The 15,371-nt window shown below is 36.9% G+C and overlaps 1 pseudogene; it reads right to left on the reverse strand.

Moving 5' to 3' along the window:
• Window positions 1–1,483: 1,483 nt before the first annotated feature.
• LOC141499055 (peroxiredoxin-6 pseudogene) overlaps window positions 1,484–15,371 on the reverse strand; it is a 61,407-nt pseudogene continuing 47,519 nt past the window's right edge.

A 15,371-nucleotide genomic window follows, 5' to 3' on the forward strand; every position in this document is an offset into this window, starting at 1 on the left:
TTCTGTTCATTGAACTCCTGAACTATAGTAGCCCTCACTCTACTGCCCTCTACCTTGACTTTATCTTTGACCTCCTGGCAAGACTACCTAATTTTCTGGAAAAAGTTCCTGTCCAAAACGAATATTAACTATATTAACTGTTCGTCCTCCTTAACCTCATAAAGGAAAAAGATCCTTGTCAACATTCTACAGAATTACATCTTCCTTTCTTTCCATTCTGTTGCAGATTAAATAATAAAACCTGACTGAACTGGCTTTTTGCTTTGTATCACAGGGGCCTAACTCAGTATCTGGCACTTAACAGGCACTTAAGAAATAATGTAGAATGAATGAACTAGAAAGGAAATCCTCACTTAGCTTCTATGCCCCTGAGCCACTCTACTGGCAGCTTCCCAAGTGAACTTCTTGGGTTTTAGGACCTGCTGCTAAGCTTCCTGGCCCAAATACAATTGTTTTTGGAACGAAGGCCTTGAATTTCCTCACAGAATTAATATAAAAGGAATTTTCAATCAACCTCCTGGTCAGGCAGAGCCAGAGAGGGAGGGAGAGAATGGTTGTGTTCTGGGCCCTCCTCTTTTTTTTTTTTTTTTTAGTTTCAAAAAGCTTTTATTGGTGGCTCCCTTGAAAGGCAAAATATCAGAAAACAGAAAATTATCCACTGCAGAGACATCATTTTGTAATAAAGAAATAGTATCTTTATCCCTTTCTTTCCCACTAGTATACATACTTTCATCTTATTATGACAATTAAGAGCAGTTTTCCATGTCCAATACACGACTTGTTTAAAAAGGCACCCATTAATTATGACTGTCCACCAGTGCAGTTTCTTTCTCCATAGTCTCAACCACAGGCTGTAACATAATTAGAAAGCTCTTTTGCTCAATCTAGTAAAAATATTTTAACTGTATCCTGCTTTCCTCCTATCTGTTAGAAAGATAAGAATCTCCAAGTTTTTCTAATTATGTTTAGAACACTCAACAATTGAGGGGGAAAAAAACCCCCACTATCTGAAATAGCTAAATGATTACAAATTGATGGTCATAAACTTAGGGAGGTGAAACTCAAAATCAGACAACCAGACATGTTAAACTGCCTCCTCCCTCAAGTAGATAATTAGAAAAAGAAAAGATTTGTCTACTAGGCCAGATAAAGAAATTCTACTCCTGCAATGCTCTGAGGTAACCCCCTTTCCCAAATACCAATGATACTAAGGCTGATGATGGAGCTTGCAACAGAGCTCACAGTTTAAGTCCCAAACAGAGAAAGTCAGCAGAACGACAAGGGAGTTCAATGACCCAAGTGAAGTGCTGGTAAAGGCACAAGGAGGGGAATCACAGGTAACTTTTAGTGCCCTTTTCATTTAACAAGCCACACATTAGTAGAGCAGCCCAAAGACTCCTGACTTTCCATCACTCCAAGATGTTTAAATCAATTACTGTAGAAGACTTGATTGGCAGGCTGGCATCCATTCTGGGAGAGATCTTCAAGGGAGACCCAGCAGGTCCTGCTGGAGTAAGCTACAGCTGAAGGGTGTACGTAGGTATTTCTTGCCTGAAGGGAGCTCCTTGGTGAAGACCCCTTTAGGAAACAGTTGTTTAGCCTCCTCTTCAGAGATAGTTGCAATAACCATTACACTATCTCCACATTTCCAGTCAACAGGAGTAGCAACCTTCTTGTATTCTGTCAATTGAAGGGAATCAACCACTCTGAGGATCTCATCAAAGTTCCTGCCAGTAGTTGCAGGGTAGAGGATAGATAGCTTCAACTTCTTATCTGGGCCAAAAATAAATACCACTCGAGCTGTCACTGGCATGCCCTGCGCATCCCGCTCATCTGGGTCTAACATGCCCAACTTGATGGCAAGGTCCCGTTTGTGATCATCAATGATGGGGAAAGGCAGCTTCTCCGAGGGCTCATCACCATTGTATGCATTGATATCCTTACTCCAGGCAAGATGGTCTTGGACAGAGTCAATAGAAAGAGCGATCATCTTAACATTCCGCTTGGCAAATTCTGGGGCCAGTTTGGCAGCTCGGCCCAGCTCTGTTGTGCACACCGGAGTGAAGTCCCGAGGGTGGGAGAAGAGAATGCCCCATGAGTCCCCGAGGAAGTCGTGGAAGCGGATGCGGCCAGCCCGTGGTGTCGGCCTTGACATTGGGGGGCCTCCTCTCCGAGCAGCAGCCCTCCGGGCAAGGCAACGGCGCGGGGCGGGAGAAGCCGGGGCCAACCGCGGGTCTGGGCCTTCCTCTTTATGTTCTGGAACAGCTCAAGTGTTCTATAAGCAGGCTTTTTTCCCCATTACTTTCTCTTTTTTAAGTTTTTTTGCAAGGCAAATGGGGTTAAGTGGCTTGCCCAAGGCCACACAGCTAGGTAATTATTAAGTGTCTGAGACCAGATTTGAACCCAGGTACTCCTGACTCCAGGGCCAGTGCTTTATCCACTGTGCCACCTAGCCACCCCTGAAGCAGGCTTCCTCAAGAAATTCTGGGGGATGATGATCTGCTGCAAAGGGATGACTGCCTTGCATTACCCAGCAGCCCTACCCCCTACTTAACTTTTCAGCCTATATTACTTCCCCCTTCACCTATATATAGTCTTCTATCCAGTGACACTAATCTTCTTTTTTTTGGGGGGGGGTCAAAATGAATTTTTATTTCACATATAAATGAATATACACATATATAGATAGAGTGGATATATATATATTTATGAATGCACTATATATTTATGTATATGTATATATGTATGATAGAGGAATGGCATGCTATGTTTGTATTATATATGTGCATATATGTTGCTGTGTGTATACATGTGCCCATAAACATGCACAGTCACATAAATATGTACATATGTTTATATAATATACATGTACATAGCTATCTCTTCTACATCATGACTTTTGTCATTGCAGCTTTGATGTATCACAGATCAGCAAAGGAAATTAAATGGGAATTTGGAGGAAACTTTGTGGAAGTCACAGATAATATGTGAAGGCCAATTGAATATATTATTCATATATTATATATTATTAAAAACAGAAAAATTTAGAAACTCAGAAATGAATTATATATATATAGTATTGTATAAAATCAACACATTTTATCTTTTATTATCATAATAATTCAGACTTCTTCTCTTATATAAAGGGAAGGTCAAAAAGTCTGTTGTGGATTTTTCAAATCATGGGAGCGTTATGTCCTTAACTTCCATGATGTGGAAGGGACAACTATGTATATATTATGTTTATATATGCTTATTTTATAATTGTTTTACTTGGAATATTTTCATATTTCTAACTCCTTCTATATTCCTTTATAATAGTTAAAATGTGAATATGCATGAAACTGGTAAGATACTATTAGTCAGTGGGGGGGAAGGGACAATTAAACCCTGAGTGGTTCTTAGAGGACAAACTTTTAACTTACTAAAAATATGCATGACCATGCAAAGGATATTCTATTGCAGAAGCTGAAATGTAGAAACTACAGAACATTAATTCAATTTCAATTATGGAATTTCCCTGGCTTTATAGCAACTTGTTATGCCTTAATATTTTTTAAGAAAGATTTTATTTATTTTGAGTCTTACAAATTTTTCGTTATTCTTGCTTCCCTCCCCCCCACCCACCATAGAAGGCAGTCTATTAATTGTTTCCATGGTACATATTGATCTAAGTTGAATGTGATGAGAGAGAAATCATATCCTTAAAGAAGAAAAGTAAAGTATAAGAGATAACAAAATTACATAATAAGATAATTTTTTTAAATTAAAGATCTTTGGTCTTTGTTCAAATTCCACAATTATTTCTCTGGATATAGATGGTATTCTTCATCACAGCCCAAAATTGTCCCTGATTGTTGCACTGATGGAATGAGCAAGTCCATCAAGTTTGGTCATCACCCCCATGTTGCTGTTAGGGTACAATGTTTTTCTGGTTCTGCTCATCTCGCTCAGCATCAGTTCATGCAAATCCTTCTAGGTTTCCCTGAATTCCCATCCCTCCTGGTTTCTAATAGAACAATAGTGTTCCATGACATACATATACCACAGTTTGTTAAGCTATTCCCCAGTTGAAGGACATTCACTTAATTTCCAATTCTTTGCCACCACAAACAAGGCTGCTTTGAATATTTTTATACAAGTGATGTTTTTACCCTTTTTTATAATCTCTTCAGGGCATAGACCCAGTAGTAGATTACTGGATCAAAGGGTATGTACATTTTTGTTGTCCTTTGGGCATAATTCCAAATTGCTCTCCAGAAATGTTGAATGAGCTCACAACAATGCATTAGTGTCCCAGATTTCCCATATCCCTTCTAAGATTGATCATTGTCCTTTCTAGTCATAATGGCCAGTCTGAGAGATGTGAGGTGATACCTCAGAGATGCTTTAATTTGCATTTCTCTAATAAGTAGTGATTTAGAGCAATTTTTCAGATAACTATAGATCACTTTGATTTCCTCAACTGTAAATTGCTTTTGACCATTTGTCAATTGGGGAATGGATTGTTTTTTTGAAAATTTGACTCAGTTCTCTGTATATTTTAGAAATGAGTCCTTTGTCAGAAATATTACTTGTAAAAATTGTTTCCCAATTTCCTACATTTCTTTTGATCTTGGTTATAGTGATTTTGTCCGGGCAAAAACTTTTTAATTTAATGTAATCAAAATTATCTAGTTTTTTTTAATGATATTCTTCATCTCTTCCTTGGTCATAAACTATTTCCCTTTCCATAGATCTGACAGGTATACTACTTCTTGATCTTTTAGTTTGCTTATAATATCGTTTTTTTATGTCTAAATCTTGTATCCATTTGGATCTTATCTTGGTATAGGGTGTGAACTGTTGTGCTAATCCAAGTTTCTTTCATACTAACTTCCAATTTTCCCCACAGGTTTTATCAAAGAGAGAGTTTTTATCCCAATATCTGGACTCTTTGCGTATATATTAAACAGCAGAGTGTTATAATCATTTCCTACTACTGCACTTAGTCTATTCCACTGATCCACCACTCTATTTCTTAGCCAATCGCAGACGGTTTTGATGACTGATGCTTTATAATATAAGTTTAGATCATGTAGGACTAAGCCACCTTCTTTTGCACCTTTATTCATTGAATCCCTGGAAATTCTTGACTTTTTATTTCTCCATATGAATTTACTTACAATTTTTTCTAACTCATTAAAGTAATTTTTTGGAATTTTGATTGGCAGGGCACCAAACAAGTAGTTTAGTTTTGGTGAAATTATCCTTTTTATTATATTAGCTTGACCTATCTATGAGCAGTTGATATTTGCCCAGTAATTTAAATCTGATTTTATTTGCATGAGAAGTGTTTTGTAATTGTTTTCAAAAAGTTTCTGAGTCTGCCATAGCAGGCAGACTCCCAGATATTTTATTTTGTCTGGAGTTACTTTGAATTGAATTTCTCTTTCTAGCTCTTTCTGCTGTATCTTGTTACTGATATATAGATATGTTGAACATTTATGAAGGTTTATTTTATATCCTGTGACTTTGTTAAAGTTGCTAGTTATTTCCAGTGGTTTTTCAGATGATTTTTGGGATTCTTTAGGTAGACCATCATGTCATCTGCAAAGAGGGAGAATTTTGTCTCTTCCTTCCCAATTCTAATTCCTTCAATTTCTTTTTCTGCTCTTATTGCTGAAGCTAACATTTTTAATACAATATTGAATAGTAGTGGTGATAATGGGCACCCCGATCTTATTGGGAATGCCTCTAGCCTATCCCCATTGCATATAATGCTTATAATTCTAAGATATTATTCTAAGGATACTGCTTATTATTCTTTTCTTTTTTTTTAGGTTTTTGCAAGGCAATGGGGTTAAGTGACTTGCGCAAGACCACACACAGCTAGGTAATTATTAAGTGTCAGAGGCCGGATTTGAACTCAGGCACTCCTGACTCCAGGGCCGGTGCTCTATCCACTGCACCACCTAGCTGCCCCCATTGCTTATTATTCTAAGGAACAATCCATGTATTCCTACATTCTCTAGTGTTTTTAGTGGGAATGGGTGCTATATTTTGTTAAAAGCTTTTTCAACATCTATTGATATAATCGTATGATTTGATAGGCTTGTTATAGATATAATTAATTAAACTAACAGTTTTCCTAATATTGAATCAACCCTGCATTCCTGGGATAAATCCTACTTGATCATAATGTATTATCCTAGTGATAAGATGTTGTAATCATTTTACTAAGATTTTACTCAAGATTTTTGCATCTATATTCATCAGGGAGATAGGCCTACAATTTTCTTTCTCTGTTTTAACTCTTCCTGGTTTAGGTATCAGCGCCATATTGGTGTCATAGGAAGAGTTAGACAGAGTTCCATCTTCACCTATATTTGCAAGGAGTTTATATAGAATTGGAACCAACTGTTCCTTAAATGTTTGATAGAATGTACTTGTGAATCCACCTGGCCCTGGAGATCTTTTCTTAGAGAGTTCAGTAATGGCTTCTTGAATATCTTTTTCTGAGATAGGGTTATTTAGATTTTTAATTTACTCTTCATTTAATCTGGGCAACTTATATTTTTGTAAATATTTGTCCATTTAACATAGATTGTCAATTTATTGGCATAGAGTTGGGCAAAATAATTCTGAATTATTACTTTAATTTCTTCCTCATTGGTGGTGAATTCATCTTTTTTTTCATTTATGATATTAGCAATTTTGTTTTCTTCCTTCTCTTTTTAATCAAAGTGACCAGACGTTTATCAATTTTATTGGTTTTTTTCATAAAACTACCTCTTGGTTTTATTTATTAGTTCAAAGCAAGAGCTTTTGATTTTTATCAATTTCTCCTTTAATTTTTAGAATTTCTAATTTGGTATTTAATTGGGGGTTTTTAATTCATTCCTTCTCTAATTTTTTAGTTGAATATTTAGTTCATTGATTTCCTCTTTCTCTAATTTATTCATGTAAGCATTTACAGATATAATATATAATATATCTCCTGACAGCTTCCTTGAGTGTATCCCATAGGCTTTGGTATGTTGTTTCATTATGGTCATTATCTAGGATGAAATAATTAATTCTTTCTCTAATTTGTTGTTTGATTCACTCATTCTTTAAAATGAGGTTATTCAGTTTCCAATTGGTTCTGGGTCTATATCTCCCTGGCGCTATATTGAATATGACTTTTATTGCATTGTGATCTGAGAAAGATGAATTCACTATTTCTGCCTTTTTGCAATTGATCATTAGGTTTTTATGCCCTAGCTCATGGTCAACTTTTGTGTAAGTGCCATGTACTGCAGAAAAAAAGCATATTCCTTTCTATCCCCATTCAGTTTCCTCCATAAGTCTATCATATCTAGGTTTTCTAACAATCTATTTACCCCCTTAACTTCCTTCTTGTTTATTATATTGTTAGATTTATCTAAATCTGAGAGCAAAAGATTGAGGTCTCCCACTAATAGAGTTTTGCTGCCTATGTCTTCCTGTAACCCCAACTTCTCCTCTAAGAATTTGGATGCTATACCATTGGGTGCATACAAATTTAGTATAGACATTACTTTATTGTCTATGGTACCGTTTAGGAGGATATAGTTTCCTTTCTTATCTCTTTTAATGCCATCTATTTTGCAGCTGCTTTGTCTGAGATAAAGATTGTTACCCCTCCTTTTTTTCACTTCAGCTGAAGCAAAATATATTTTGCTCCAACCCTTTACCTTTATGCTGTATGTATCTCTCTGCTTCAAATGAGTTTCTTGTCATCAGCATATTGTAGAATTATGTTTTTTTAATCCACTCTGCTATTCGTTTACATTTTAAGGGAGAGCTCATCCCATTCACAGTCAAAGTTGTAATTATTAACTCTTTATTGCCCTCCATGCTATCTTCCCTCTGTTTGTATTCCCCCCCTTTTCCCTTTACTTTATCCACATTTCCCAGTATTTTGTTTCTGAATACTGCCACCTTCAGTGTGTTTGCCCTTCTATATCAACCCCCTCCCCTTTATTTCCCTTTTCCTTTTGCTCCTTTTTACTTCCCTTCCTTCTGTTAGTTCCCCCCTTTTTCTCCCCCTCCTGTCTCCCCCCTCCCCTTTTCCCCTTTTAATATTTGAAAGGTAAGATAAGTTTCTTAATGTAACTGAGTGTGTATAAGTTAGCTTTAAGCCAAATCTGATGAGATGAAGATTCAGGGGTTCTCACCTCCTCCCTTCTTCCCTTCTATTGCAATAGGTCTTTTGTACCTCTTAATGTAATGAAATTTACCCCATTCAATCTCCTTCATCCTCCATTCTCCTTACTGTCCTCATTTTTAAGGAGGTATTATTTTTAAATAATTCTATCTAGGTCACAGAAAAGTCACGAGTGTTCATCACTTCTGGCTAAATATATTCTCCCTAATAGAGTTACAATTCTCAAGACTTATGAGAATGTTTCTCCCAGGAAGGGTTATAGCCAGTTTCATCTTATTAGATAACAGGCTCATGGATAAGTCATGAGTGACCATCATTTCTGGCTAAATATATTCTCTCTATTAGGGTTACAATTCTCAAGAGTTATGAGAATCTTTCTCCCAGGTGGGGATATAGCCAGTTTCATTTTATTGGATAGCAGTTTTTTCCTTTACCCTTTTTTTAACTTTTTCATGTGCCTCTTAAGTCTCATGTTTGCTGTCCAAATTTTCTATTTACCTCTGGTCTTAACAGCTGAATTGGAACTGGGAGTATGAGGGCACGAGAGCCGGACCTGCTGGATCAGCGGTAGGGCTGTACGAAGGGGGCTTGGGTCCGCAGGTTAAGCAGAGGAGTTGGTGTTGGTGCTGTACCCTGGAGCTTGGGGAAGGGGCTGCAGGGAGAGGTCTGGTGCAGGAGAGCTGCGGACACCATCCCTGGGCTCCTCAGGTCTGAGAAACTCTGAGTCCATGCCTCCATTGCACTGAGGCCTCCTTCAAAACAAACAATTGCAAACTACTTCTGCCTCAGGCCCAGGTGTGAGAGCAAAAGAACCAGCCCAGCTGAGGAATCACCTCAGTCCAGGGTAAAGCCCACCATTGATTGAAGGCAAAAGAATTCAATAGTTCCAACTCCTCCCTTCGGGCAAAGTGAGGCCTCCTAACCAAGGTCACAGACACACCAGAGAAAGCAACCGGCACCTCCTACTGGCCAGCCAGAGAAACTGCACTCAGTAAAGCCTTTAGTGATCCCAAGGCCAGGTGAACCAGCCCCCCCCCCCCAACTCAAGGTCTTAGCATAATGTAGAAGGATCAGCAGAAAGGTGGATCCATAGAAAAATCCTGGAAGGGAAAGACCCCAACTCAGAGAGACCTGGAACCTCTGAGGAGAATGCAATCTGGTCTCCAGCACAAAAAGACTTCCTTGAAGAAATAAGGAAGGAGCTTAAAAATTTGGGAGAGACAATTAATACCTTGCAACAAGAAAACAAAACCTTAGAAAGCACAATTAGACAAACACAAAAGGAGAATAAATCTCTCAGATCCTCAAATGAGCAAATGCAAAAAGAAATTAATTCTCTCAAAACCTCAATTGGTCAAATGGAAAGCTCTTTCAAAAGTAGAATTGACCAATTGGAAAAGGAGTTGCAAAAGGTTAAAGAAGAAAACTCCTCCCCCAAAAAAAGAACGGAGTCTACAGAAACTAATGACTCCATGAGACAGCAAGAGTCAGTTAAACAAAATCAAAAAATAGAAAAAATAGAAGCAAATGTGAAATACCTCATCAACAAAACCACTGACCTCGAGAATAGATCGAGGAGGGGCAACCTGAAAATTATAGGACTTCCTGAAAACATTGAAGAGAAAAAAAGCCTGGACTTAATATCACAGGATCTAGTGATGGAAAACTGCCCTGATATCATGGAATCAGAGGGCAAAGTAGTTATTGAAAGAATACATCGATCCCCACCAGAAAAAGATCCTAAAATGAAAACACCAAGGAATGTTGTGGCCAAACTGCAGAACTATCAGATAAAAGAGAAAATCCTGCAAGCAGCCAGAAAGAAGCAATTTAAATATCAAGGAGCCACAGTAAGGATCACGCAGGACCTGGCTGCATCAACTTTAAGGGATCGAAGAGCCTGGAACGAGATATTTCAAAGAGCATGGGACCTTGGAATGCAGCCAAGAATCTACTTTTCTGCAAAGCTGAGCCTCCTCTTCCAGGGAAAAAAAGATGGACATTTAACGAAATGGAAGAATTTCAAAAATTTCTGATGAAAAGACCAGAGCTAAACAGAAAATTTGGATATCAAACAGGAGGTTCAAGAGACACATGGAAAGGTAAAAAAAGGGGGGGGTGGTAAAAGGAAAAAAATGCAATCGAGTAAGTTGAAACTGGCTATATTCCAGCATGGGTGGGGGGGAAGAGACTCTCATAAATCCTGAGAAATGTAACTCTAACAGAGAGAATACACCTAGCCAGAAATGATGGATATCCATGACTTATCCATGAGACTGCTATCTAATGGGATGTAACTGGCTTTAACCCCACTTGGGAGAAAGACTCTAATAACTCTCAGGAATTTCGACTCTATCCAATAGAATATACTGAACTAGAAGGGATAGACACTCAGAATTTTCTATGACCTAGATAGAATGATCTAAAAAAATACACTACCTCCCTAAAAATGGGGACAGGAAAGAGACGGGAGGAGGGAGGGGATTGAATGGGACAAATCTCATTACACTAAGAGGTACAAAAAACCTATGGTAATAGAGGGGAAGAAGGGAGCAGAAGAGAAACACCTGAATCTTCTTCTCATCAGACTTGGCTTAAAGTCAACCTACACATACTCAGTTAACATATAAAACATCTAACCTTTCAATATTAAAAGGGGAAAAGGGGAAAAGGGGAGGGGGGACAGAGAAAGGGAAGGGGAGTGGGGGAAATAAGGGGAAATAACAAAAGGAAGGGAAGGGAAAAGGGAAAGGGGAAAGAAAGGGGAGGGTGTGATATAGGAGGGCAAACATACTAAAGGGGGTGGTATTCAAAAACAAAATACTGGGGAATATGGATAAAAGGGGGGAAAGGGGGAAAATACAAACAGAGGGAAAATAGCACAGAGGGCAATAAAGAATTAGTAATCATAACCTTGAATGTGAATGGGATGAAATCTCCCTTAAAACCTAAGCAAATAGCAGAGTGGATTAAAAACCAGAATCCTACAATATACTGCTTACAAGAAACTCATTTGAAACAGAGAGATACATATAGAGTAAAGGTAAAAGGTTGGAGCAAAATATATTTTGCTTCAGCTGAAGTAAAAAAAGCAGGGATAGCAATCTTTATCTCAGGCAAAGCAGCAGCAAAAATAGATAGCGTTAAAAGAGATAAAGAAGGAAACTTTATCCTCCTAAAAGGTACCATAGACAATAAAGTCATTTCAATATTAAATGTATATGCACCCAGTGGGACAGGACCTAAATTCTTAGAGGAGAAGCTGAAAGAATTACAGGAAGACATAGACAGCAAAACTCTACTAGTGGGAGACCTCAACCTCCCGCTATCAGATCTAGATAAATCAAATCATAAAACAAACAAGAAAGAAATTAGGGAGGTAAATAGATTGTTAGAAAAATTAGATATGGTAGACTTATGGAGGAAACTGAATGGGGATAGAAAGGAATATACCTTTTTCTCTGCAGTACATGGAACTTATACAAAAATTGACCATGTACTAGGATATAAAAACCTAATGATCAACTGCAGAAAGGCAGAAATAGTGAATATGTCTTTCTCAGATCACAATGCAATAAAAGTCATATGCAATACTGGGCCAAGGAGATATAGACCCAGAGCAAACTGGAAACTGAATAACCACATTTTAAAAAATGAGTGGGCCAAAAAACAAATTATAGAAAGAATTAACTATTTTATCCTAGATAATGATTATAATGAAACAACAAGCCAAAACCTATGGGATTCATTCAAAGCAACTCTCAGGGGATATATTATATCTCTAAATGCTTATATGAATAAATTGGAGAAAGAGGAAATCAATGAACTAAACATGCAACTAAAAAAATTAGAGAAAGAACAAATCAAAAATCCCCAATCAAATACCAAATTAGAAATTTTAAAAATTAAAGGAGAAATTAATAAAATTGAAAGCAAAAAAGTATTGAATTAATAAATAAAACCAAAAGTTGGTATTATGAAAAAACCAATAAAATTGATAAACCTCTGGTCAATTTGATTAAAAAAAAGAAAGAAGAAAACCAAATTGCTAGTATTATAAATGAAAAAGGTGAACTCACCACCAATGAGGAGGAAATTAAAGTAATAATTCGAAATTATTTTGCCCAACTCTATGCCAATAAATTTGATAATCTAAGTGAAATGGATGAATATTTACAAAAATATAAGTTGCCCAAGTTAAATGAAGAAGAGATTAAATACCTAAACAACCCTATCTCAGAAAAAGAAATTCAACAAGCCATTATTGAACTCCCTAAAAAAAAATCTCCAGGGCCTGATGGATTCACAAGTGAATTCTACCAAACATTTAAGGAACAATTAGTTCCAATCCTATATAAACTCTTTGGAAAAATAGGGAAAGATGGAACTCTGCCTAACTCTTTCTATGAAACCAATATGTTACTGTTACCTAAACCAGGAAGAGTTAAAACAGAGAAAGAAAATTATGGACCTATTTCCCTAATGAATATAGATGCAAAAATCCTAAATAAAATCTTAGCAAAACAACTACAAGTCATCACTAGGATAATACATTATGATCAAGTAGGATTTATTCTAGGAATGCAGGGTTGGTTCAATATTAGGAAAACTGTTAGTATACTCCATTATATCAATAGCAAACCTATCAGAAATGTTATGATCATATCAATAGATGCTGAAAAAGCTTTTGACAAAATACAGCATCCATTCCTATTAAAAACACTAGAGAGTGTAGGAATAAATGGACTGTTCCTTAAAATAATTAGTAGTATCTATCTGAAACCATCAACAAGCATTATATTCAATGGGGAGAGGCTAGAGGCATTCCCAATAAGATCAGGGGTGAAACAAGGGTGCCCATTATCACCACCACTATTCAATATTGTATTAGAAATGTTAGCATCAGCAATTAGAGAAGAAAAAGAAATTGAAGGAATTAGAATTGGGAAGGAAGAGACAAAACTCTCACTCTTCGCAGATGACATGATGGTCTACCTAGAGAATCCCAAGAAATCATCTAAAAATCTACTGGAAACAATTAGCAATTTTAGCAAAGTTACAGGTTATAAAATAAACCCCCATAAATCCTCAACTTTTGTATATATGTCTAGCAAGAAACAGCAGGAAGAGCTAGAAAGAGAAATCCCATTCAAAGTAACCTCAGACAGTGTAAAATATTTGGGAGTCTATTTGCCAAGACAGACTCAGAATCTTTTTGAAAACAATTATAAAACACTTCTCTCACAAATTAAATCAGATTTAAATAACTGGGCAAATATCAACTGCTCATGGATAGGGAGAGCTAATATAATAAAAATGATAATTCTACCAAAACTAAACTATCTGTTTAGTGCCCTACCAATCAAAATTCCAAAAAATTACTTTAATGAGTTAGAAAAAAATTGTAAGTAAATTCATATGGAGAAATAAAAAGTCAAGAATTTCTAGGAGCTTAATGAAAAAAAAATGCAAACGAAGGTGGCTTAGCACTACCCGATCTAAAATTATATTATAAAGCATCAGTCATCAAAACTGTTTGGTATTGGCTAAGAAAAAGAGTGGTGGGCCAGTGGAATAGACTAGGTGTAAAAGCAGGAGAGGAGTGTAGTAATCTGCTGTTTGATAAACGCAAAGAGTTCAGCCACTGGGATAAAAACTCCCTCTTTGATAAAAACTGCTGGGATAATTGGAAGTTAGTATGGAAGAAACTTAGATTAGATCAACACCTCACACCCTTTACCAAGATAAGATCCAAATGGTTACAGGACACAGACATTAAAAAACAATACTATAAGCAAATTAGAAGATCAAGGACTAGTCTACCTGTCATATCTATGGAAAGGGGAACAGTTTATGACTAAGGAAGAGTTGGAGAACATCACTAAAAACCAATTAGATGATTTCAATTACATTAAATTAAAAATCTTTTGCACAGATAAAACCAGTGTAATCAAGATCAAAGGAAAAGTAGTAAATTGGGAAACAATCTTTACAATTAATGATTCTGACAAAGGACTCATTTCTAAAATATACAGAGAACTGAGTCATATTTTTAAAACAAAAAGCCATTCCCCAACTGACAAATGGTCAAAGGATATGCAAAGGCAATTTACAGATGAGGAGATCAAAGCAATCCATAGCCATATGAAAAAATGCTCTAAATCATTAATTATTAGAGAAATGCAAATTAGGGCTTCTCTGAGGTATCACCTCACACCTCTCAGATTGGCCAGTATGACCAGGAAGGATAATGATCATTGTTGGAAGGGATGTGGGAAATCTGGGACACTATTACACTGTTGGTGGAGCTGTGAACTCATCCAACCCTTCTGGAGAGTATTTGGAACTATGCCCAAAGGGCAACAAAAATGTGCATACCCTTTGACCCAGCAATACCACTACTGGGTCTATACCCTGAAGAGATGAGGAAAAAGGGTAAAAACATTACTTGTACAAAAATATTTATAGCAGCCCTGTTTGTGGTGGCAAAGAATTGGAAATCCAGTAAATGTCCTTCAATTGGGGAATGGCTTAGCAAACTGTGGTATATGTATGTCATGGAACACTATTGTTCTATTAGAAAACAGGAGGGACGGGATTTCAGGGAAACCATGGAGGGATTTGCATGAACTGATGCTGAGTGAGATGAGCAGAACCAGAAAAACACTGTACACCCTAACAGCAACATGGGAGTGATATTCAACCTTGAAGGACTTGCTCATTTCATCAGTGCAACAATTGGGAACAATTTTGGGCTGTCTGCAAAGGAGAGTACCATCTGTATCCAGATAAGGACCTGTGGAGTTTGAACAAAGTACAAGGACTATTCCCTTTAATTTGGGAAAAAAACCCAGATATTTTATTGTCTGATTTGGTCACCTCTGAGAATTCTGTTCTCTTTAAGCATATGATTTCTCTCTCATCACACCCAATTTGGATCAAGGTACAACATGGAAACAAAGTGGACTGAGACGGAGTGCTATCTGTGGGGTGGGGGTGAGGGAGGGAAGCAAGATTGAGAGAAAATTGTAAAAGTCAAATAATATCGTTAATAAATAAAACAACCAAAAAAAAAAGAGATTTCTTTCCTGTCATTTTTGAGGGGAACCAGGAGCACTTAACACAGTGCCTGTCTTCTCTCCGCCATCTTGCATGCTTTCAACATTAGTCTTCTTGCTGTTAATCTAACAAAATATTTGAT

This window comes from Macrotis lagotis, chromosome X, assembly GCF_037893015.1.
Source record: "Macrotis lagotis isolate mMagLag1 chromosome X, bilby.v1.9.chrom.fasta, whole genome shotgun sequence".
Taxonomy (NCBI): Eukaryota; Metazoa; Chordata; class Mammalia; order Peramelemorphia; family Peramelidae; genus Macrotis; species Macrotis lagotis.